A 25858-nucleotide genomic window follows, 5' to 3' on the forward strand; every position below is an offset into this window, starting at 1 on the left:
TGCAGCACAACATCAATCCAGCAACGCGCCCTTGAAGGCATGCAAAGGGATCACCCCTAGACATGGCACTGAACCACACACCTATGGCACCACTGAAGTGATGCTTCACAGCATGGCAACATCGGTGTCAGGATGTCAGTACACTAGCAGTGTGTTACCTAATTTGGATGGGCCAGGGACACCTAAGACCTGGCCTCACCCAGGACATGTCAATTACTGTTGGAGGCATGAATGTGGCATTTCTACTTGCAGGGTCGACCTCCCCCTTGCACGTTGCTGTCACACAGACCATCTGCATGTTTGCTGTCAATTTAGTACGTGAATCACAATGCAATGTCAATTTGTGTGATGTGAACAGGCCGATCTTGAGGTGAACAGTAACAGGACCCCGTTCATTCCCCCATACAGGTGATGCGGGCTATCCTCTGAAGCCCTGGCTCCTCACACCTGTACGGAACCCACAGAACAGGCACGAGGAGGAATACAATCGTGCACATACCCGTACCCGCATCGTGATCGAGCAGACTTTTGGACTATTGAAGTCACGTTTCAGGTGCATTAGCAGGTCTGGTGGTGCTCTCCTGTATGGACATGAGAAGGTGGCCAAGATCACCATGGCATGTGTCATGCTGCACAATATGTGTATCAGACTGAATGTGCCACTGCCCTCTGACGTTGAAATAGAAGCACCTGATGAGGATGATGATGGTGACGAGGACGGAGGTGAAGGGGATGCAGGTGTTGCAAGAGGGGATGGCCAGGAGGGACGTGCTGTGAGACAGCATCTGATGAACCAAATATTCTGAGGAACATGTTTCCGTACTGTCACATTGATATGGGGGGTAATGCACTGGTGTATGTTTTGAAGCACGCAATGGACCCTGTCGCCAATGAAGTACACACACACAATGAAGATGTCCAAGCCTGTGTTTTGTTCAGAAACCAGTGTATTGAGTGACATGAAGGTGTAGTAGTGCAAGCCCAAAAACATCCCACCACCCTCCCCCCAACAGACCCATAACACCCTTCCCACCCCCCCCACAACATCCCACCACCCTTCCCCCTCCCAACAGACCCATAACACCCTTCCCCCCCAACAGACCCATAACACCCTTCCCCCCCAACAGACCCATGACACCCTTCCCACCACCCCCCACAACAGTCCCTCATGTCTCTGCCATTTCTGCCATGGCCAATGCACACCGGAGTATCCCCATCAACCCCCTAATTGCAATTGTCCTTGGAAGGGTCTTGAGGGTTGCCAGACGTGCGCCTGGTGGTTCTCATCGAGCGCCTGAGGGGGCTTGTTTGAGTCGACCCGGAAGTTGAGGATGGGGCAGACTGGCCTTGTGGGTGAAAGTGGCGGTCCATTGTGTCTGCCATGCGGACAAGCACCTCCCTAAGACTTGCAATTTCATCGCATATCCTGTCCGTGTTGGCGTCCATGCGCTCAGTGGAGTGCCTCGCCGTCTGGACTATCTTCTCGGTGAGATTTGCTGCCTCAGCGACATGCTGCCCAACCAGCACGGTCAGCTCCTGTTGGCGCTGCAGGATGGCGGTGAATTGCTGATCAGTGCCGGGTGACCGTGCATTGGATGCCGTGCCCACAGATGGCTCCAATGCAATAGGTGATGGTAGCATGGGTGACATTATTGCAGGGTTGGTGTCCTCATAAGTCCCATCAGAACCAGGGGTCTGGGATGCCATGGGCTCTGGGCTTCCTGGGGGGCTTGGGGTGTGCATCTCCATGTGCTGGAGTAGAGTGTCCTCTGGATCGGACTGGGGGCCAGTGGCGGCTGCCTCACCAGCAGAGCTTGCCGCAGCTGATGGTGGGCCCTGGGTGTCTGGCATTGTTGCCAGTGGGTTTGCCTCCGGTGGTGGGGCCACAGTTGGTGGTGCAGCTACTGCTGCCCTGGCAGTGGCACTGTGACGTAGGCTGCCACTCTTCAGGTGTGGCCTTCCACCCTTGCCCCTGGATGTTGCAGGGGTTTCCTCCGGCTCCTGTGCCCTTGGCCTCTTTGATGTAGGTGGTGCCTTTGATGCATCTGCAGCATCCTCCCCATCTGTATGTGAGCCTGTCAGGGACGAGAAGGGGGATGGCATTGGTTGCGTTTCAATATACTCAATGTAAATTACAGGGATTATGCAGTTGTGGACATTGGGACTTAGCAGTTGTGGATGCAGGTGATGTGCCAGTTCAGTGCCTCATCCATGCATGGTTGAGTTTGGGACTTGTCTCTGGTGATGTGTGCATGTGTGTGTGTTTGGGTCTGACACTGACATGCTGATGGATGGGTGCATGTGTGGATGTGTGTCCATGCATGAGTGGGGTCTGGGCTCACATATGGGGGTGACTGTGCATTCACACCGCATCCTGTCATGTGTACACTCACCTGCATCAGAAGTGGTAGCCACGCCGACCTCCATGCTGCCCACTCCCTCAATGCTCTCAGTGGCAATCATGTTGGCGCATGTCTCCTCCCATTCCTTCAGGTGTATTGGGGAGCCATCTCCGCCAGCAGTGGCAATGCGGTGGTTCTCCGCCAGGATGCCCCTCACCCGCAGCCTGAGGTCATCCCACCTCTTCCTGCATTCGCGCACAGTGCGCGTGCTGGTGCCCACGGCACTGACTTTGACTGCCACCTCCTCCCAGATGGCTTTCTTCTTGAGCAAGGTGGCGCGGCGCATGTCATTTGCAAAGACGACCTCTGCATGCTCTGCAAGGGTCTGCGTCAACATGACCAGTTCCTCGTTGGTGTACTTTTCCTTCCGCTGCCTGTCACATGTTTTCTTCAGGGCCTTGGGCATGATGCAGGTGTCACGGTTGATTTCACACAGCTCACTACTCCAATATGGTCCAGGGGGCAGAGGATGGCAATGGATTGTGTTTTTAAAGATGGCCGCCGTGCTCTTTCCCGTTCCGGTGCGATGACGCTATTTCCGCTTCCGCTATTTAACGGTCGATGCTAATAGCGGTCACCGCTAATAACGGTCATCGCTAATAGAGGTGACCGCAAATAGCATGTACAGTGAGGGCGGAGGTGCTATCAGCACTTTGGGCGGGCCCGGTAAGGTGCTTTAGCGCCATGGCGGTAGGGTCATTTACCGGCATGGCCCTATGCGCGTGTCCGCTTACTCGTAATGGTGCGCTATTGGCGGTCTACTGTGAGGGCGGACACGCTAATAGCGCCATGCCGGTAAATCCCGTTATTTAGCACCTACCGTGTAATGAGGCCCAAAGTCATTACCGGCATGGAGGTAATAGAGCGTCCGTGCACCCTTGACGCCACTAATGGCGGCTGATTACGAGTGGTCGAGCACGCGCAAGCCCCCATGCCGATAATGGCTGCACTGCGATGCCAGTAAAGGCCCTCCAACCTCCCGATAGAGCTATCACGGGACCCGCCGATACCGCCTCCGCCAAGGAGCAACCCCTTAATAATGATCCGGTAATAACATCATGCTAATACCAGGCTCGTAATACCGGACCCGGAAGTAACGTCATCGCGCCGAAACGGGAAATGCGCTGGCGGCCATCTATAAAAAAAACAATCAATTGCAATCCTCTCATTCCAGAAGTGCTACAGAGTAGAGAGCAGGGCCATACCACCCAGCATGTCCAAGGCTACCCGCAAAACTACCCCCGCCTGCGCAAGTAGCACTTCTCTGATGAGGAGCTAAACATGCTGACTGATACTCTTGCAGCCCATGCAGATGAGGTTTCACAAACAACCTCAAAAGGGAAGTACAACTAAGAAAAAAAGAAATATGGGAGAAGGTTGCGCGTAAGGTGTCAGCAGTTGGCACCACCCCCGCATGGTCAAAGACTGTAAAAAACGATGGGATGGCCTACCTCTCCTGGTCCGAAATATCCTGGCATCCAATCGCAGGGAGGCCATGGCCACAGGTGGGGGTGCCCACTCACCAGTGAAATTGATGTGCTGGGAAGAGACCTGCAGCACCACCATACAAATGGAGTCCATAGAGGTGTTTGGAGAAATGGAGACGGTGCAGAGACATTGGGAGATGGAGGTGAGTGACCCCGCAAACCCCATTAGGCCAAACCATGATGTAGTAGAAAGGATGTGAAAGTGAGCCAAGCCAATGCATGGCCCATCATACAAACATATACGGATCCATTTCCAGATGCAGGGCCAAACCCTGGCACAATGAAATGCATGCTGCGTGCCAATTCCATTACCAATAGACACCCAACACACAGGGACCAATTGCATGTCACACATCACACAAACCTCAATACAACGGTAAGCCACCTGGTACACATCAGTACCGATTGGAGAGGCCACGGCTTATGTCAGTATTACCCCCCGGAAAGTACCCTGTGTGACACACCTATAAGAATGCAATTCATGAGATATCAAATACTGTACCGCACCAACTCATGCATCTTGCATGTAACACCATCACTGATGCCCTGCATCTCTTGTTCCCCCACAAGCACTGATGCAGAAGGTGAAGGGCAGGACCCTGCCCCAAGGGCATCCACATCCAGGGGCAGACAACAGGGCACTGGGCCGTCCACCTCCGGGACAGCACCGTGGGCCAGAGTGAAACTCAGGGCACCTGTACAAGCCAGGCCGGCTGAGGAGGAGATAACAGCAGCGGACGAGGCTGCAAATATGATTTGGCAACAATTGCTGGAGGCGAGGCTGATGGCACGCAGTCCGCTGCCACCAGTTCAGTGGGGGAGGCAGCAGCCACAGCCCCCCTCAGCGATGTTGATATGCAAGCTGATGAGTATGAAGACATTGACGGCACAATCCATGTCGAATGTCCCCAGACACCAAGCCCCCCGTAAACCGCCCACCACTCCACACAGGGCACACCGTCCAGCCCCATGCAGGAACCAGCAGCACAACTGCAGAGTCCACATCTGTCAAGCACCCCAGAGTCCAGCCCTGCACTGGCCCACCCAGCCGCAGCACCCTCCACCTCCACAGCCCCCACTGACATGGAGGCACGTCTGTTGGGGGTAGAGGCCCCCCAGGACTCACTGATCGAACTGGTTCGCCAGTATGTGGCCGAGGGTGAGCAAACACGCCGTGAGATACGGGAGCCGAATGCTGGAACCATTGCGGCCATCAATTCGAGTGCCATAATGATATGTGACAGTTTAGGAGCCGTCACACAGGTCCTTACCAAGATGCTGGAACACATGCAGCACCAACAACCTGCACCGGCGATGCAAAATCCATCCACCTCCACCCCATCAACCACACCTGCAAGCTCGACTCCCTCAAGCCCTGTGCGGATGACGAGGCACAGTGCAAGGCACACTGAAATGCTGCCCCCCGACATAAAAAAGCCTGCAAATAGCCGGTCCAATCACATTGTGTGTGGGATGAAAATGGGTGAAGGGGGAGGTAGTGTTGGTGGTGTAGAGGGAGTTATGGGGGTGTTCATTGGGTGGTATGGGGTGTTTGGGGGTGTATGGGGTATTTGGGGGTATGGGGTGTTTGTGGGGGTTTGGGGTGTTTGAGGGTGTTTGGGGGGAGGGGAAGGGTGTGTGAGTGGTGGAGGGAGAAAGCACTACATTGTTATTTTCTTAATACACCCGTTCTGTTCAAAATCATTTCATGACTGGACATTGTTCATTTCGTGTGTGTACATTTTATTCATGACAGTGCACAGTGCCCAGCTCCTCACATACCCTGTGTCCATGTCCACACGGTCCCAGTGCTTAGTGTAGTACCGACACATAACCATCAACATCCCTGTGGTTCAGAAGTATTCGTCAATCAGTGATTGGCGTACAGCACGGTCATCTTGTGCATCACGTACTGCCAGGGGTGCTGCTTCTACACCATCATCATCCTCATCATCCTCACCCGGTGCATGCATGTCAATGTCAGGTGGCAGTGGTACGTTTCTCCGGATGCACAGGTTGTGCAGCATGAAACAGACCATGGTGATCTTTGCCACCTTCCCAGGCCCATAGAGGAGTGCTCCACCAGACCTGCTTAGGCAGCGGAACCGTGCCTTCAACAGGCCAAAGGTCTGCTCAATCACAACACGGGTACGGGTATGAACCTGATTGTACTCCTCTTCGTGCCTGTTCTGCGGGTTCTGTACAGGGGTAAGTAGCCACGGCTTCAAGGGATCGCCTCCATCACCTGCATGGGAGCAGAAAGAGGTATGTGTGAGTCAATATCTAAGCTATCACCTTTAGGATTAACGGCCATGGCTGCAGCTATTTGGTGTTGACATGCACATGTCCCTGGAAGTATGCACACAGGTTCATTTGATGCATTGTGTACTGCACCGTGGTCTACCAGTGTGGTTTGCGTTGTACAGATGATGCAGTGTATCCACTTGCATGCGGATGCAGAACGATGTCTTGCCACCCATTATTGCTGTGTATGCTACTCTCTACATAATCGCATTAGCGACATTGGTACAGTTGTGATCCTGTTTAGTCATGCATCGCTTCACATACTCATGGTGGCCTGCTTGTGCATCTGGCATGTTGTCATTGATGTACGGCTTTGGTCTTATGTATGGCATTAATGTGTCATGTTCAGGTTGGGATGTTCAGGACAACAGTGTTTAGCTCTGAGTGCATTGTCCACTCACCACCCAATCCCACCCAGGTGGATATGCATCCCCCCCAATCCCATCCAGGTAGAGTATGCATCCCCCCCAATCCCACCCAGGTGGAGTATGCATCTCCACCATCTCACAAACCCACTGCACCGCCATGGCCCTGTCAGGCAACTTACCAACCAGCCAGGCACGTCGTCCAGCATGACGCTCCATGTAGCAGGGTAGCGTGGAGTTACACAGCACCATGGCATCATGTGTAGATCCAGGCTATCGGGCGCAACAATGTGTGATGATCTTGCTGGAGTCACATACCATCTGCACATACCAATTCTACATGGGTGCAGTCGAGGGCACCGACGCAATTGGGCATGCCTGCCAGTGCATGGAAGCCTACTTTGGTGTCAGTGAGCTCCTGACCAGTCCGTGGTAGGGCAATGTGGATACTTGCATGCTTCAGGAGGGCATCAAGCACTTGGGTCAGCATGCGAGAAAAGAGTGGTTGTGATATTCCATGCAGCTGCCTCACTGTGTGCTGGTAGGTGCGTGTGGCCAGGAAGTGGAGCACATACACCACCTTCTGTAGACGGGGGGATGGCAGTGCGCCTACGTGGTACCACTGGCTGCACTGGTGGAACTTTATGGGCCTGTCTCACCCTCCTTCTCCTCCTGTGTCTCCTTTGTGCTGCCTGTTGTTGTAGTTGTTGTTGTTGCTGTTGTTGTAGCAGTACTGGCATGTCCTCCAGCCCCATGATTGCAACAGCTAGTGGGATCACATTGGTGTAGGAAAGGTTGTGGTGTGTGGGTGTGCTCCTTTTGTACTGGAACAGGCTCCATTGACTCCACCTGTGGTGAATGTGTGCACCTGTGGCAGTTGCCTACACTGCAGGTTGCTATTTACGGGTGGTCCACGATGCCTGTATTGCCGTCGTCGTGCACGCCCTAATTACCACCTTCGGGACCGGTAAGTGCATACCTGCGTAACTTGTGATGTCCTCCTGTTAGCGGCATCCCGGTTTTTAGGCCGCAAAGAGGCGTGTGTGCGCGCACGTGGCCTGAAGAAGGGGCTCGGTATGGGTGGTGGCAGTATTGGCGGGTTGTCGGCTCGTAATGGCCCGGACCCATTAACGATGCCGGTAATGCCATTCCGCCTTCCTTTTTTCATTACCTCCATACTCGTAAGGAGACCCATAGACTCGAAAAAATAAGCCGTTCCAAAGGTGAATTCTTCAATATGCAGCTAAAATGTAAGTGTGTGACTCCAGGAAAATTCCTTTCTCTTTATTTATAGCATTTTTCAACACAAGGCAGGCCACTGTTTATGATGAAAGACACATGTATGCATGTTCCAACCTTTTTAGGTATCATTAGTGCATTATTGTTGGACATGCTCCGAGTTGGAAGCAGATTTCAAAAAATGTGTTAACATGGGAAAATCCCATTGAAAACATTTGTAAATCAGGCCCTTGGACTTTTCTGTCTCTACAGACACACAGTGAAGTCCCTCATATTGAGAAATCAACGTGCAATATCGATGTGCATGTTCCTGATGCACCTGGCCTGTGTTGCTCCCCAAATGAATATGTCTGAATTTCAACTCTATCTTCTGTGCCCGGTGGTGGCGGCACTTAAACTGTTGTGCAGTATGCATACTCGTCCCCAAACACCAAAAACACGGACAAGGTTGCTTTTTGATGTGTAGAACACGAAGGTCTCCCTCCTTGAAATCCTAAACGTTTTTTGTTTTTTTGCATGATGTAGGTCGGCAGTAAGGAGGGGTTTGAAGTAAAAAAGCCAAGCTATGGTAAAATCCATAGCTGGGCTTCACATGCCCCCAGGTAATTCGCCAAATCTGTTTCTTTGATATCTTATCTTTTATTATGGGGCTCAGGCAGACACCTGTGACTTGGAGAGTGCTAACGACCCCCTTTCCCTGACAAGTCACAGCTCACTGGGAAGGGCCATAAGTATTCCACAGCCCTTCATTCTGCCTATTCTCCACAGTAGATGGCTGCACCACATACGCATGAAACAGTGTAATGCATGCACACTTGCACATTTGATCCAAAAGGTGCTTGTGCAAAACAATTCTGTGATGATAAGTGGGGCAATACACAGAGATGTCTGGTTGTCTTGTGCAGGTAAGACATTTCCAAGCATTGGGAGTTGTAAATGTTTGCGGACCCTTTGATTTCGAGAATAAGGGGTGTTTAGAATGAATGTTGAAAACAAGGAAATGGGGTGATTTAAAGAAAAAAAGAGACGAGCATGGGTAAAACTTTACATTGAGAGTGCCACCGCCGGGCTACTGTCCCTTCTTACGCGATGGACGTGCAGGCGGACTGAGAGGAATAGGAATTTGCCCCACGATCTTTATGTTCGGGCTGGACTGCCCCTTTTTGGGATGGGACCAAGCCTGATTTGCATATGATCTTTTCCCTTCTGTAACGGCTTGGCAGACTGAGAAACGATGGCCTGGAGCGTTGCCCAGTGGTAACGATTGATTCAAAACTTTCCAGCCATCACCCTTTGGTTTTGCAATGGAAAAGTTAGCATTATTTGCAAGTCACACCCTGTGCTCTTTTGGACCCCTTTTCCCACCATTGCCCACCACTACATCTGCTTAGGAAAATGTCTACGCTGTATTTTCAGCGAAGGCGTCGTTTCAACTTCCTTCCCAACTGTATTGTTCTGCCTATATTTTCTTGTACTCTGTAAAATAGGAAGGCACACATTCTATGGTGGAATAGCATTGTGCCTTCCAAATACATTTATCAGAACGATTTTATGCACAGTAAAGCTGCAACAACAACCAGACCGACTTAACGTGAAGTAGAAATAATGAAAATAATTGGCCACCTGCCTTCTGTCTTTTTTCCACTTTTGGTAAAAGGTTGTAATGTATGCCTCCCAACGCCTGCACATTCTTCTCTCATGTTCTGAATAAAGTGCAGCTCTCCTTTGTGAGAGTGAGTGCTGCTAATCACTTGGGTAAAAGTACAACTGGCAAAACATTTCATTTAAATGACTGTAAGCTTATCAATATAATCCTCTTAGGTGCCACAATTTGTTTAAAAAGAAAGTAGACGCCGCTGATGAGGTGCACATGATTTACATTTTCTCCAGGGAAACAGAATGGCAAACGTAATAAGGGCCAAGGTGAAATGTGCTAGGAAGGGCGCAAGAGAGCGAACGTGGGTGTGTGTTTGAGAGAAACTTCCAGAAAGAGACAGAAAGAAAAAAGTCAACACAATTGTTTGTTTGTGTGTTAGAGAGCGAGAAAAAGTTAATGAGAGAAAATGTTAAAACAAGATAGGCAGATATATTAAAAGAGGTAGTTTGCACTGGTGGAAGTAGAAAAAAGGAAGAAGTGGCAGGGACGTCATTTGGGGATTGCCAGGGGTCACAAGTGCTACCCCTTAAGTCTTCCTTGCTACCCCTGTGGTCTCCCTTGCTACCCCTAAAAAGAAAAGTATAGATCATTTTTTTTTTTAAAGAAATAAAACATGTATAAAGCTTCTGAGCTGGCTGTGGCCAGTGCCATGTGGCTCTTTATTTCTGGAGTCGCTGGCTTTCTTGTTCAGGCCTTTTAAAAAAAAATAAAACTACAGGGGTTTGCACAAGTGTAACACTTTGAGCAGTGACCCTAAATAAGAAAGAAAAGGAATAACAAACCATTTGTCTTTCTGGAATTGTATACAATAATTGCTAGACTCATTAAAGATTTATTTCAGGCACACTTCAGGGGGTGAATCACTGATTTAGACTGTTCTTAAACACCCCAACTCAGCCTTTCATCCTTCTGAAGTGGATAAATAAGTACCAACACAGGTTGGGTGACATTGTATTTATATTTGTTGTATATAAAGTGCATAAGTATAAGTGCTTTATAATAACACATCATTATCATTTGGCTTTGGATGTCTGCTCGCATTCACAGTAATTTTGTAATACTGGCCTATACACACCGATATGAACGATACATATTATTGTATGATATGTATATCACATTATAGTGATATGGTAACCATATTTTTCTTTGTGTACTTAGGAACAATGCTATGTGTTGCCTCTTCCTGTTTTTTCAAGGGTGAAAGGTTGTGTTCCATGGCTTCCCATGATGTCACTTTCGAGGTTTGGTCAAATTACATCACTTCCTGTGATGCCATCAGAGGTCAAGGGTGATGTGATGTCACGTCCGCTACCCCTGGGATTTTGCTGAAAAAATATCCCTGAGTAGTGGTACTCTTTCTGCATCCAAAAAGGAGGCAGTGGAATGGTGATGCAGATGGGCGCAGGGGTGCAGAGGTGATTGCGGAAGGGACAGAACAGGGCGGGCAGGTCAGGGTTTGACCTTTGATTTCCAATCTATAAGTAAATAGACATCTTTGATACAACTGTGCATGCAAATTAAACAAGATACTATTTGAAACCTCTTTTTAGAACATGTTTATTAGTGTTATCTGTGAATCATCATTTAGACTAAAACACACATTTACAAATATAATTTAAACTTATTTTGATTAGCAATAAAATGAGAATTATGTAGGGCTCAATACATTATGAGCAGATACAAATGTAAGTTTCCTACATGAATAGTACAGGAAGTTAATCCATCTATGACAGTTGACAGTTCAATTACTATATCTCTTCTCTTAATTAATACTTATGTTTGTAATTAACAGTAATTGAGCAAAACAGAAATGCATTACTTTTAGCAAGCCCACACCCATGCCTTTAAACTCAATACACTTTGTAGTTGCCAGGAATCAAGTGGCGCCAGTCACTTCAATTGAATCCAAACATTGGCAAACACAACAGATTTGGCTTTTGTGTAAGAACAGGATAGGCATTTTTCAGGCACTATCATAATGAGACACCCTGACCACAAGATGCAACAATCGGAACATGGTGTGATTATCTGAGTATTTGAGTGTCTGGCTTATGCCTATCGAATACCTCTGCACATGCCAACACTGTTTACGTTGTCAATGTTTGTTTAGACAGGACCTCAGTGCAGGAAGCATATAAAAATCAAGTGGTCGAAGGCACACTTGTTTAAGACATTTTTTATTAAAGCTGTAACTGCAATTAAGCCATTAACTCTTATCTTTTAGCAGACTACTTGGAAATAACACTTGCAGGCAAACGTTTGATGGGACTGCTTGTAGAGCCAGCTCAAAGATATCCCAGGAGGATGTGTTTTGGGTGGGGAGGGAGGTGCCAGTAGTGTGTGTGTGTGCTTGGCCATGGGGACCAAAATGGCCTTGGGCAGTCTGTTGGGTGTAAATATCTAAACCACACCCTCACATTGTGTGCCAATCCTCACATGTCCTCTCCTTCCCATGTTTACTCAGATGCAATACTTTTGGCTTATAAGCACCACCTAAGGGCTAAAGCAAAAAATGTACTGAAGTAAAACTTTGGTACATGCAAAGCTCTGTGGTTAGGTGTCCCTCTGGTGCTTTCGCCTCTGTACTTTGGCTGTTCTGGTGAGTCTCTCTACTCTGGTCCTTGGCAGCTATTCCTCTGGTCCACCCCTTGTCTCTCCCTTAACTCCATTGTGGGTCACTGTCCAAAACAAACTGAAGCTAAAGGCTTCCATTTTGTGTGTGCTGTTTCTGTTTGAAGTGCACTTTGAAAGCCTCAAATTCCCACTCTTACATAGTGTGTCAATGCAATCGAATTTGCAATTGATATGAGAAAGATATGGTAAAAATAGATGCTTCAAAATCAATCTACCTCACACCCTACATTGAAATGCATAGAAGCACACAACCTGTGCACCGATAAAACACAGCTTTCAAAATGGAACATACGCCATCTGGATGCAAGCCCGTTCACTAAATTCCCATAAACAGAAAACGAATACACCACAGATACACCAACACACAGGGCCATCTTAAGCACTTTTGGGGCCCTGGGCACGAACTTCTTTGGGGCCCTCCTCCACCAGATCAAGCAATTAAGTGATCAACAATATCTGGTGCCTCTCCCACATGCCCCCTATCACACTCAAAATCCATAGGTTGATATGCTGCCCCTGCAGCATTCAAAATAAGCATGCTTACTCCCTTTAAGTCCCCTTAACCTCTTCACTCTTGCTCTAATCAGAATGATAAACAAGTAGCATTTGAAGACCAACATTAGCAGTCTATGAAGAGGTTCCTTCTGTTCTAGCAGAGATACAGGAGACATTTTATCAATAGCATCCAGGAAGGTATGCAGCCTGTAGTATTAATGCAGGACAATATGTAACAGGTACATGTAACGCAGAATAGACGGAGAACTCACATTAGCTACCTAAAAGAATGCAAAAGTGCTCAGGCATGGATAGAGGAGACCAATTGGAAGGAAGGAGAAAGCTACACATACCAGAGCATGGATAGTGGATGCAGATTAGAAACTACCAGTCTTTATCCAGACAGAAGGAGATTAGAAGTAGGACATGGGTTTTAAATAGTGTTGCCATTAGAGATCAAGAGGAACACGTGCCTGTGGTGTGCAAAACATCAATCCTTGCTATTATAGTGGAAGCATCCCTATAGCCAGTGAAACCATGAGTGAGGCTTTTTTGAAGCTCATACCCTGAGAAGGAAATCACTCTGAAGGGCTGACAATTTTGAAAGGTTTAGGGAACAACAATTTTGAGAGGATAGGCAATACAAGATTAAATGAGGTGCCCAGGATCACACATTGGTTAAAGCGCAAAGCTAGGATATGTGCCAACTCTGCAATTTCTGCATTTAAGCTCTTTCTTTTCCGATTCTTACCATGAACTAAAATAATCTAATTTTATAAAACTGACTTGGAAAGTACACCAATTACATTACCAAACATGACCATTTTTAAAAACAAAATATTTTAGAAGGCAAAATGGGAATGATTCTAGCTTCATTGTCTCCATCACCGAGAGAAGTATTTAAGCATCAGGGTACCAATTGGTGTGAATCAACAGATTTAATCTGGGTTTGTCTTTTGTATTGAAAAGCTTTAAACACTTCCAAGACACTGGCTTGTGAAATTGTCATTCATAAGCCTGCAGAAAAATCTTTCACTTTTACAAAAAAGCTAAGTGTTCTTTGTGTCAAATGAGCAGACCTTAAAATATGCTTGCCCGAGTCCTGCAACATCTGGCCTGCTCTCTTCGGTTTACCACCCCTGCCACTCAAATGGCCTACATAAGAAGAAATATCAAGTAATGGGCTAAACGATTCCACCAGCATGCAAGAAGGCACACCTCACAGAAGACAGCACAGTAATATAAGTGATATTAGATGATTTGACCAGGATCACTGTATTTTCTGATGGCCAAGCCAGGATACAAGCATGAACGCTTTGGTTCCAAAGTCTTGAATTTGGATACTTATTCACCTCTTGGACTAACAGTTTATGCTCATCGTTGGAGGTGATTGTGCAGGTTTTACAATACCCCATCTGAACAAACCTATGTCTAGACCTTCACCATATGGATGACATGTTAGTTTTGATAGCAACAGCTATGTGGTGCAGGTACATTGCTGATAATAGCAACTGTCGTGTGCAAAAAAAGGTACATATACAGGCAGGTTTATAAACTTCAGACATAAGAAAGGCTCAGATAGCCTTACAGGAATGTACTATTTAATCTTGCATATGAACACACATCTCTTAACTTCTGAATCATTGTGGCACTCAATTTACCAATATGCATTTCAACTTTGGCTATTGCACATGATCAACATAATTCTCACGGGAAGGAAAGAATGCTATAGGAGTTGCGCAGCAAGGAACACACAAACAATGAATACCACAGTGAACACAGAAAACATTACATGATGAATTGATCATTGCAGAATGTACTTGTCAACAACAGAAAGGCAATAGGTTTAGAGCCTCAGTGTGCTGGTTAAGTGTCGTGAACAATGGAATCCTACCTCTTTACATCATGCAGCCTTGTGGGGGCCCCTCCAAGGTGGTGGTCCAGGGCAGGTGCCCTTTTGCCCTCACGTAAAAACGTCTCTGCCAACACATCCCCCCACAGCCCTCAAGCACCACTCTGACTGACCCACAGACAAACAATTACTTTACTAACCTGGACTGCACATTAACTATTGCTCCGGAGAGCTCACAAATGATATGAAATGTACAATGCATAGAGACACACCTGTTGCCCTGATCTCCCTCTACTGCATCAGTCTCGAAACCCACTGCTTGCAGATCCTGATGATCCTAGAAAGGGAGAAAATAGCAGCAGGTGTGCTAGAAAAGATGCTTTAACATAGCATAACAGGACATAGCGCATCATTTCACTAATTCTTCTGTGTGGTAGTCCTCTGCATGTCCCATGCAGCTTCTGCGAGTGGCAACAACAGGGGAAAACATTAATGTTGGCTCTATCACATTTACTTTACCACTGACTGGCCACTAAGACTATATATTTGCCTGTGAAATCAAGTGCTATAGGTCTGAGGGAGGTCCAGTGCATTAATAGTGAATTTTGGGTGACAGCTTTGGGTTCCACTGACAGAGAAGCACAAGTGTACACTATTTTCTTCCTACTCATTAATTCTGAGCCATTGCAAGGGTGTCATTGTTTCAAATAGTGTGATTAAATTCACATTATTTGAAATAAGGACTCCAATGTTTGCAGGTAAGTCAGAGTGCAGTTAATATAATGGACCAGGATCACACACTTTGGCTAAACAGTGAAGCAGGGATTTTAACCCACTCTGCACATTTGACCACATATCTTGCAAGCTTTATTTGGTACACATGCATACGTTTTGGATTTTAAGGCCTTCCACAATACTTTCTTATATAGTTTAATTCCAAGGTACACAAATTGCACAGTAAAGCCACATGACAGCATGACATGACAACATTTACATCCTTATAGCAACATGTTAAGCAATATTTTGGCAACCTGAAAGGTAAACTATGCAAGATAATACAAACCAGAAAAATCGATTTACCCCACTGTACTTTCAGTGATTTAAGGCACACAATAAATTAATTTGCGTAATCAACTCAGTTAGATTATTTGTTACAAGCCTTTTGTGAAGGGTGTTTTTTATACAATATGTATTTTATAAAATTATTTACATTTTTATTTCACATGTTATTCTATAGATATCATTATAGAAAGTGAGATAGTATATAATTTGAATGTCTATATAATTATTGTTAAATATTTAAAATAACTGAATACAGGTTTGTTTTCTCTCCAATAAGAACCTATTTCCTCTATAAAATGATTAATGAATACAACCTGTTAATGGTAGTGTACTAGGAATACAATCAATATTCACTTGGTATGATTATGAAAAAAGAACATGCATAATTTTTTTTAAATGTTGTTGTGAAGTTCATTTCATTTTGTTTCAGAGTTGGTAATATGGAAGTAAGAAGAGAACACGTATAAAGGTATTTGATAAGACTTTTCATCAATATGATATATATATATCACAGACTGTGGGAGTGGCCGTGTAGTTATGGTTAGGTTGCACAAGCCATAAGAAGAGCACTTTTTGGGAGGCTTATAACTTTGCCCACACTGGACGAATCCTCATGAAACGATGCAAAAAACATATACGGCCCGTCAGATTGATTCTGCGAATTTGGTGAGATGTCGTGGAGGGTGGCCAAAGTTATAGGGGAGGTCTGAAAATGTGTAGTTTTTCCCATGGATGCAAAGGAATAAAATTTGCTCACACCTACAGATCAAACAGCTGGTCAGGTTTTCACCAAATTTGCGGTGGGAGCGGAGGCTTGGTTCTGAAAGCGTGCTTTTGTAAATTAGGTGTAAATCCGTCCAGTAGTTTTTTTTTTTAAAAAGGGGGCAAAAAGTGTCATATCTGGGTTCGGTCTGCCGACTTACTTCCCTGTTCATCCACGGATGGGCCTTTGTTTGGCACAGAGGGCAGCTTGATATCCGTGGACGAACCTGTTAATTGGATGGTGCAAAGCATGAGGTGCGTCAGATTGTTCAAAATGCCCACCCTGTTTTATTCGCGGACAGCTGCCGTTGTCCGTGAACACCACGGGGAAAGTATATTACAAAACAAAACATTGCATTTGTCAAACTAATGAAACAATCTCTGGAGTTGTGAGTGGTGATGAAGATGGGATGGGATACGGCCTTAAAATGCACAAAAAACAGGTGTTTTTATTTTAACTCTGTAATCCGCAAACAGTCTGGCTGTCCGCCTCAGTCCTTTGAAGTTCACAAACATCTCAGATGTTCGGGGACATCTATTTCTGCATTATAGGGTTGTTGAAAAGCAGTTTTTGGATGGCTTATAATTTTGCTGCCACTCAATAGAACTGCTTGAAAATGTTGAATTTCATTCTAGACCTGACTCTGAATGGTTCTGCAAAGTGTGGTGCTGTTTGCCAAGAGGGAGCAACATAAGAGGATGGGTCCCAACATAATTTAAAGGCTTATAAATGTGGTGCCATTTGACAAATCTGCACAGCAGTTTGCATACAAGATTCTAGGCCTAGATATGAGTGTTTCTGCAAAGTATGGTGGGATTTCGTCAAGAGGGGGCAAAATTAGAGGGCAGTCTCAACATTTTTAGATGGCTTATAACTTGGTTGCCCTTTGACGAATGTGGACAAATGTTTTCAGAAAGATTATAGACCCAACCATAAAATCGGAATTAATTTTGTCAAGTGGGGGATAAGTTATATGACTATTGTATATACGTACATTTTGACAAGGACCTGAAACCATGGTTTTGCAAATGTGTCTGTGTTTTATTTTTTGAAAAGTGTAATAAATAGTGATATATCTTTGATGACTGAGGTATAGCCTGTGGCAACTATCCAATGACTATGAGGGACCAGCAATGGGCTTAAAGTGGGCATGTGAACCAGAGACCGGCTATATGCTAAAGTTTTTTGAAACGGAACTAGGTTTGAATGGGGAAAAAAACCTTCCCGTGGGTGCAGGTTGAAGTGCTTAATGTGATTGCAGAAAATATGCACGAGGAGGGTTAGCAAGAACTTTAAAGCATATGGTTTTGCAAATATGTCCTGTGTTTTATTTTTTCTGAAAGTGTGAAAATGTAAGTACACAACACAGTGATATAAGATTGGTGTCTGGGCATTGGGCCTGGCTGTCAGAATGGAAAAATGTGTACTGTAATTTGCTTATTGGGATATGCATCATGGCTGAAGCAGTAGGTTTGAATGGGAGCAAATATTCTGCATGTGTTTACAGCCTGAAGTGCTGGACTAGATTATAACAAACTTGTGCTACAAGCATTAGCAAGGACCTGAAAGCATGTTTTTGGATATATGTCTTGTGTTATATTTTTCCAAAAGTTAAGAATATAAGTAGATAAACTAGTGATATACATCTGGTTTCTGGCCCTTGGCAAACGCAAATGTGTACTCTGATTCGCTTAATGGGGAATGTGACATGGCCGAAGCCCATGTCCCATGGATTTGGAGACTGGCCATGGTTGCAAGCCAAGAGCACTGGCCATTGGTTACATTATTAGCGTATAGTGGACAACAATAAGATTTAGGCTCTACACCACTGAGCTTGGTACCTATATTTACAATTTAATGTTAAATTGGGTGGTGTATAGCACCGAGAAGTGACCAGAGCCCCAGTCACAAAACAAAGTACATTAAACAAAAATGATTGCAGGACCAAATGTGCTGCACCTGCTAATATCCCTACAGTCAATACATTATAAGTAAGCATTGCAACAATAAAGCTATGTATTATTTGTTAGTCTCTTTTAATTGTGTGCCAACACGTGTTTTGACCTCTCGATGAGGTCCTCTTCAGGGCATTTCTTAATTCCAACCAAAATCTTGATATACACAAATCTTCCAACCTCCCTACAGAGGAAAGATAACAAAGGACTCCTCAGACCTTATTGTCTCAAAACAACAAATAATACCCCTGTCAGATGCCATACATAAGTAAGATCATTCCATCACTATTTCATATGGTTCCCAATACTAATTCCTCTGAGTAATCTTGCTCACAGAAAGCCTGATGGCACAGTGTGCGGAGATCTGCATGAAGAGAAAGGCAGCTTCCACTACTAACCTAGGGTATAGGGGACACTGAGCTAGGATGCAGGGTAGGTGCACTGAATAATAGAGGTGGTTTGGTTGGGCTGGGGTCATGGGTGAGCCTTCTGCGTAGGCAATTGAACAATTATTTGCGTCCCCAGCATGTGCCGCTGATTATGACAGACGTAAGTATGCGTTGCAAAAAATATATTTCTTAAAGGTGGTTTATCGTCCTTTCACATATATGAAAAGAGGAATTATTAATAATTTATATGCAGTTATGTAACAACATGAAACATTTTCACTTATAAAAACCTTTTAAATTGACAGGAAAACCTTTGTTAAAGGGATGTTATGGTTAAGAAGTATCCCACGCTTCGAACTCCTCTGCTCTAGTAATTAGCCAGTTGCGTCCCAAATTGGCATCCCTTGGCATTTCCCTCATGGGAACTCGTGAGCACTTTCCCATCTGTACTCTCCTTTCTATTGATGCACTTATCTCACTGCACAATGCATTTGTGCATTTATATGAGCACTGTGTACAATGTTTTTGCATACATAAGGGAAATGCAGATGCAAACGATTTGTAGAAGATTGTTAAGCAGCAGTTAGTGTGTTGAAGCTTAATATGGTCATAGGGATATATGTACAGTCTTTGGAAGTGATTGGTGGATGGATGTGTGACTGTTTGGTCATTGAGGGAGTGTTACCAATAAAACATTAAAAAGGGTAGAAGGGCTGCCCTGTGTACTGGTGTGCAGATGCCATCCATGTCTTTTATTGATGCATGGCCTGGAAAGGGGACTGTGGAGACCACGGATAGTTATAAAGGTACATTGATTATGGTCATTTTTGTATGCTAGAGAAAAGTATTTGGGACAGAAAATTGTTCCTGTCCTTACTTATATTTTTCTCTAGTATACAATGATCCATTATTCCCATTATCATAACACACAATGCTAATGAAATTGTTAGAGAATCTTATTGAGTCTAACTACTTTACAGAGAAATGTAATGTAGATGGAGTCTATAAGATAATTTTTTTTTAACTGTGAAATATGTTTCCTAAAGGAACCTTTTTTGGTGGGAAGGGAAATGGCACAAAGCACAAATATGGAGGGGAATGTGGACAGGGGAAGATGTTGTGCTTGTGTTGCATCTAAGGTAGGGGGCAGTGTTTCAAATGCTCCTTGATAACAGCTTCAAAATCATTTTGAAATTGTCCTCCCTTGCAGAGTGGTGTGTTGCAGTATATACAGAGTACTGTTGTCTTTGAAAGATATGGGTTAGCAGCCTCTTTGATCCCTTGCAATGTAGCTGGTGGGATTTTGTGTCCCACTGAAGTAGGCTGTCTAGTTACAGTATTGGTTGAGGAAGATGAGGTGGAGGAAGACAGCCTACTACTTGCTATGAAAGGAACAGCTTTTCTGAGAGCATTGCAGCAGTGGATTTGGTGTCCCCGAGCATGGAGGTGGTCCCATAGGAGTACTGTCCAGCTAGTCCTCAATTGAGCACAACGTTGCACTCAATGCATTTTACTTTGGTAGCTTTCACCATTGGTACATTCCCAACAGTGGTAAAGAACTGCCACACCCATGATTCTTTCTGGGTGCTAGTGGTAGGCACTTCCTCTACCTCATCTTCTTGGTCCCCTTCATTGTCTTTTGAAGTACTGCACTTCTTTTGTTGTGTAGGTCCTCCAGCTAGTGGTTGGGGTGGCTCCTGGGGAGGAGGGATGGCAACAGCCGATGCCATTTTTAAGATAAATAGCAGTTTTGCTAATATTCATCCAAGTACGTGCTCTGTGCTAGATTGTTCATGGATAATGAATAAGACTAGGTGTAGGAGCTGTACAAGGGTACATTTTGAGCTTGACAGTTCTTATACGAGATGAAATATGCAGTTCTGAACTGTTTGCAAAGCAAGAACCGGTTTGCGACATGTAGATGCAAATGAGAACACATCGTCATGCCACGCGCAAGTGCATGGTCATGTGGCACTGTCAACGAACACAAAAACAGTAGGAAAAGTTGCAAAAAGTGTATAGAAGTGTTCAAAATAATGCTAGAAGGTGAGGAATGGCAGAATATTAAGGTGAAATTTTGTAAATCGGACACAAATGTTGCTATATTGGGGTATGATATTAGTAAGTTGTAAATAATTAGAGTGCACTGGTAAAAACACATAAAATCCACTGAAAAAACTTTGTTAAAGGGATGTTAAGGATACAACTAAAACTCCCAAAAAACTGAAATTCACCATTAATGGTAAGATAAGCAACCATAACTCACGCCACCATCGTGCTCTGCTAAAACTAACACTGAGACATGAAAGATGAGATCACAAATGTCATTGATGAAATCACTGACATCCCATATTACATTCATTTTAATACACACTCCCCACAAGGAGTTGAGTTTATAATGTTGCAAACAAGATGTTGGAAACAAGATTTGGAGACCTATTATGAACTACTTAATATATAAAATAATGTACTCATGTAAACAAATCCTTATATTCTAGTGTTGTTGTTAGCAGAGACACAAACAGGTACACTAAAGTAAGGAAGGAAGAAACAACAGCACCAAAAAATTACTATAGCATTAGATTTAATCATCATGTACACAAATTAATTGTGTGCTTGAGGCATGCTTATTTCCCCATGTATGTGCACTGTGAGCTCAGATTAAACTCTAAAGAAAGTACTTTAAGAACATATACAAAGTTTAATGTGTAGATATATAGCACCTTTTAAATTTTGGAAATTCTCATTGTCAATAAAAACAATGCCAGTAAACAAAAAGTGGCCCAGATATGTGATGTCATCAATGATATTTGTGATGTCATCTTTCATATCTCGAGTGTTAGTCTTAGCAGTGCAAGGTGGTGGGAGGAATTATGGTTGCTTAGCTTACCATAACTGACACATTTCTGGTTATTTTTCGTTTTACTTGTAACCACAATGTCCCTTTAACAACGTTTTTTTCACTTTTTCATAGCTTTTTATTGGTACAACTTAACCATAACGTCCCTTTCACAAAGTTTTTTCATTGAATATATATATGTGTGTATTGCAAAGATGTACAGATTTAATATTATTATTTGTAGCTACGGCTACGGTATCAGCCAATGAATTGCAGGATTTTGCTTGCGTGGCTAACGCGAGCAACGACTGGAGTACAGTTATTCGTGGCTAAACTGCTTCCCCTTTTAACAGTGTAACCACGGCTACAAACAAAAAAAGTGGTGGGATTTTGATTACTTAAACTGCATAAAATAAATTACAATAGATATTGTAACATACTTTTGCAGTCTGTGTTCAATTTGATCTATTCTTGTAACTTAAAAGGTGGCCCTTAAAAGGGCTGCTTTGAGGGATGGAAGGGGAGGAAACACATAAGGATTACACATAACAAAAGGAATTAAAATAAAAAGAAACTTTTGTATATTTTATTTTTTTTAATTTTACTTTTAGAAAAAAAGGGGGAAATAAATTGCCACCTAACAAAAAAAGAATGAAGGATGGCAGGTAATCATGTATTTAGAAATTAACTTTTCCCATTTCTTAACTGTGGCACCCCCCTTTGCTACCCATTCTGGGTATCATTCACACAGGACTTACATCGTAGAAAGATCGGAAGCCGGTGAAAAAGAAGTCTCTGCAGTTGACACTGCTGCTGAGGTTGAGGCTTCATTTGCTGTTGGTAATATTGTTGCACTGGTGAGTAGAGGTGCTGCAGGTGGTGCTGATCTATGTCTATGCAAGACATGGGACCCAAGCATTTTCTTTTGTGATGTTTGTGCAATTTCAGATAGTCATCATCAACGTCATCCCAGTGGACTTGCACTGATGATGAACAAGTAAAACAGATGTGACATTCTTGGATCTATACATCTACATAGAGGATGGGAAATTAGAAACAAAAACATACAGAAGAAGACTGAAGTAAATGCAACCTTGCAAGCCAACAGCTGTTACCGCCAGAAAAGCATGCGCAATATCCCAATAAGAGAATTCACAAGAGCCAAAATGAACTGGCGCCAATCTAAGACATATGATTATATATATTATATATATATATATATATATATGTTCAAATCTTTCTTTGATCGTTGTGTTTATATCAAAGATATATATATATATATAGATATATATATATATATATATCTTTGATATAAACACAACGATCAAAGAAAGATTTGAATCAAGAGGATACGAAGCCAACTGCATAAAACAAGCAATGAACAAAGTTGACAGCAGGAACCGAGATGACTACTTGAAACCATAGAAGAAACCCATACCAGATCATCTAGAGAAAATAATAATGATAACATTGATAAGAAAGATCTTCCAGAAAAACTGGCACCTACTGGATTTAGACACAGATCTGACTCAGTATCTACCGGACAAACCCGGCATAGTGTACACTAAAAACACCTACACTACACTCCAAATTAAGTACAAGTTATATGAGAGGCAGTAAAACGAAATTCCAGACAAACTAACTGGAAAAAGTCTCAAAGGTTTTTTCAAATGTTCCAACTGCAGTAAGTGTAGCTATGCTCTTAGCAATATACAAATCTATAGAACTGCTAATGGAAAAAATGTGATTATTAATTAATTCATAAACTGCAGAACCACATATGTAATTTACCTACTCCTCAGTTGGTGTCCCCTTTGGAATTTGCAGGATTCTAAGAAAGAACACGTTTTCACATGTAGACCAAGTGGAATACGAGCACCCTAACGCAGCTTCGGCTCCATGAATCAAGGTTGGCACAACCTTTGCTTTGTAAAATTCGACAAAAGGTTTCACTGTAAATTTGCCACATTTTTTATTCAACATGGAACTTTGCACAGCATGCTGCTTACATTTTTCCATGATCTTCTGGACAAAGGGATGATCATTGATGTTTGAATTGATTATCATACCCACATATTGCGTCTGGTTGACTCGTTTTAAGGTTTCATTCTTGAGCTTCCACTTATAGTCTCTTTTGCTCACCACGCCTTTGCCCTTCAGGTTCTGCAAAACAAGAATTTCTGATTTGTCATGGTTTATTTTAATCCATTTGTAATCACATAATTCTCAAGAGCAGACAGTTTTCTCTGAAGGCCAATTGGGCTAATGTCCAGAAGAACCAAGTCGTCTGCGTATAGCATCCAACTTATGTGTTTCCCGTTGATTTAGGCGCAAACGCATTTACGTCTGTCAACTTTTCTTCAATATCGGAGATGAACAAATTAAATAAAATAGACGCAGATGGGCATCCCTGCTTCACACCTCTAGCTGTTCTTATAGGAGCGGACAGGGTTCCCTCCTGGTCAAGGCGAATTTGAATCACTGTTTTGCTATGTAGCTCTTTGATCACAATCACCAAACTGACGGGGCACTTCCTGTACATTAACTTCCTCCATAGCAATTCTCGGTCACACTATCGAAAGCATGGGCTAAATCAATGAAGGTAAGATAGATTTTAGTGCCATGTTTAATTTCCTCCATTTTGAGAATGTAAATCATCAAAAGATTTAGCCCACATCCTACGACCTTCACAAAGTCTGTCTGTCACAAGTCGAAATTAAGGGACGTTTTTATCCAGCCTACTAATTGTCATTGCAATTGAGTGCCAATGATTTTTCCGACCACGTCTAGGAGAGCAATTGATCTGTAATTTCTGGGTTCCGATCTTATGCCCTTTTTAAAAACAGGTACAGCAATGGCATTCTGCCTAGACTTCGGGATCACACGATCTTACAAAATGTTTATGAACAAAATGTGGCAGAACTTTGCCCACACCTTTGGATGTTGTTTTAGCATTTAGTTAGTTAGCCCATCAGGGCCAGGGGCCCAAGAGGCACTAATTTGTTTAATGTTGTTCAGAATATCCTCTTCACTGGTGACAATACCCCACTGCCGGAGGCATGGAAGATCAGGTTCTTTAGTAGTGCCATTCTTCATGAAAAGCTTGGTGTAATGAATAATCCACTGATCTTCCATGACCATGTTGCACAGTGTTGATTGTTGCGTGGCCTTGGCATTATTGATGATAGAACAACATTTGTGTGAGTTTTTACAAGATAAAATGTCCAAGATTTCTTCTGCATCTCACTGGTTCATTATTAATTTGTGTGAGGTGATCCAATTTTTATATTTCATTTTACTTTATTTTTCTCAGCAGCACAATTTGTGTTGTTTGACTTCTTGAAAGCTCTAATGGCTTGTCTCAAATCTCGCTTTTTTTTCACAACCTCCATATAGTACACATGCATTTTCTTAAATTTCATTTGTTTCCATCCCCATCCTTTTTCTGTATATTGCTCCAGCTAGGCACGATACTCAGTTCTTTTATCGCCTTTTATGTTAGATACTTGCTCTAAGGTTCTTGTGATTTTAGTAATCTTGTATGCCTTTAGTCTCAACCTATTTCTGCCAGGTTCAACAGTGATGTCTTGTGTACAAGGACTTATTGCTGCCAAAGTCATTCTTCGCCAGCTAATTTTCACAAGATTATGGTCACTCTGGGACATATCAATAAGACAGAGATGACTGACTTTCTGTAGTATCTTTTACGAAACAAGAAAATAGTCAATTATGGATGTATGGTGACCTCGACTCCATGGTGCCCGTGGGGGGATGTCACCAGCTGAATTTCCATTTAGTATGGCCATATTTCTAGTCTCCATTTCTTGCATCCAAACAACCTTAGTTTCATATAGATTTTTTTTTGTTTTTGTTTATTCTGACGTGCTCCAACTCCACACATTCATATTTAAATCACCACATATGATAATGTTTGGATTTAATTCAGAGGACATTATGCTGTCAATTAGATCACATACTTTGTCAACAAAAGCCAATCCTCCCACCACCTGATGATACCAATACACATTCATAATATTTCATTTTTCACTGACAGCTCTAACATCAAGTGGTATTTGGATTGTGGTAAGTTATATGTATGAAGAGTAATTTTCCATATGCACTATCTGGCATCAGATTTTTTGTTTAAATACCGTTAACAGGCCTGCCATCGGTCGTCCCTTTTTCTGTTTAATGGCAGTGTTGAATGTGGTTTCATAGCCTTCAACAATTGACCCAGTGAGTAGCCACGTTTCATGTAGACACAGTGGGACTTTAATGATTGAGCAGTGTTGTGAAACAGATGGGCAAATCCTCTAGTATTCCAGGATCACATCTGCATTGATGTTTCTGCATCTTTCAAGTGGCATTAGCTTTTATGATTGTGATTGAGAGCACTTGCTATGCACCCCCATGAG

At 43.7% G+C, this 25858-nt stretch overlaps 1 long non-coding RNA gene across 4 annotated transcripts in view; it reads left to right on the plus strand.

The window, feature by feature from the left end:
- Positions 1-25858, plus strand: part of LOC138528759 (uncharacterized) — a 665870-nt gene that overhangs the window by 429871 nt on the left and 210141 nt on the right. For 3 of the 4 annotated variants that reach the window (XR_011284229.1, XR_011284231.1, XR_011284230.1), the window contains exon 4: positions 15928-15966. The exons of the other annotated variant lie outside the window; for it this stretch is intronic. This is a non-coding gene — a long non-coding RNA (uncharacterized lncRNA). The remainder of the gene's footprint in view (positions 1-15927; positions 15967-25858) is intronic. 4 annotated transcript variants of the gene reach the window in all.

Source organism: Ambystoma mexicanum, chromosome 7q (assembly GCF_040938575.1).
Source record: "Ambystoma mexicanum isolate Mex_15411 chromosome 7q, UKY_AmexF1_1, whole genome shotgun sequence".
In the NCBI taxonomy this organism is placed as follows: Eukaryota; Metazoa; Chordata; class Amphibia; order Caudata; family Ambystomatidae; genus Ambystoma; species Ambystoma mexicanum.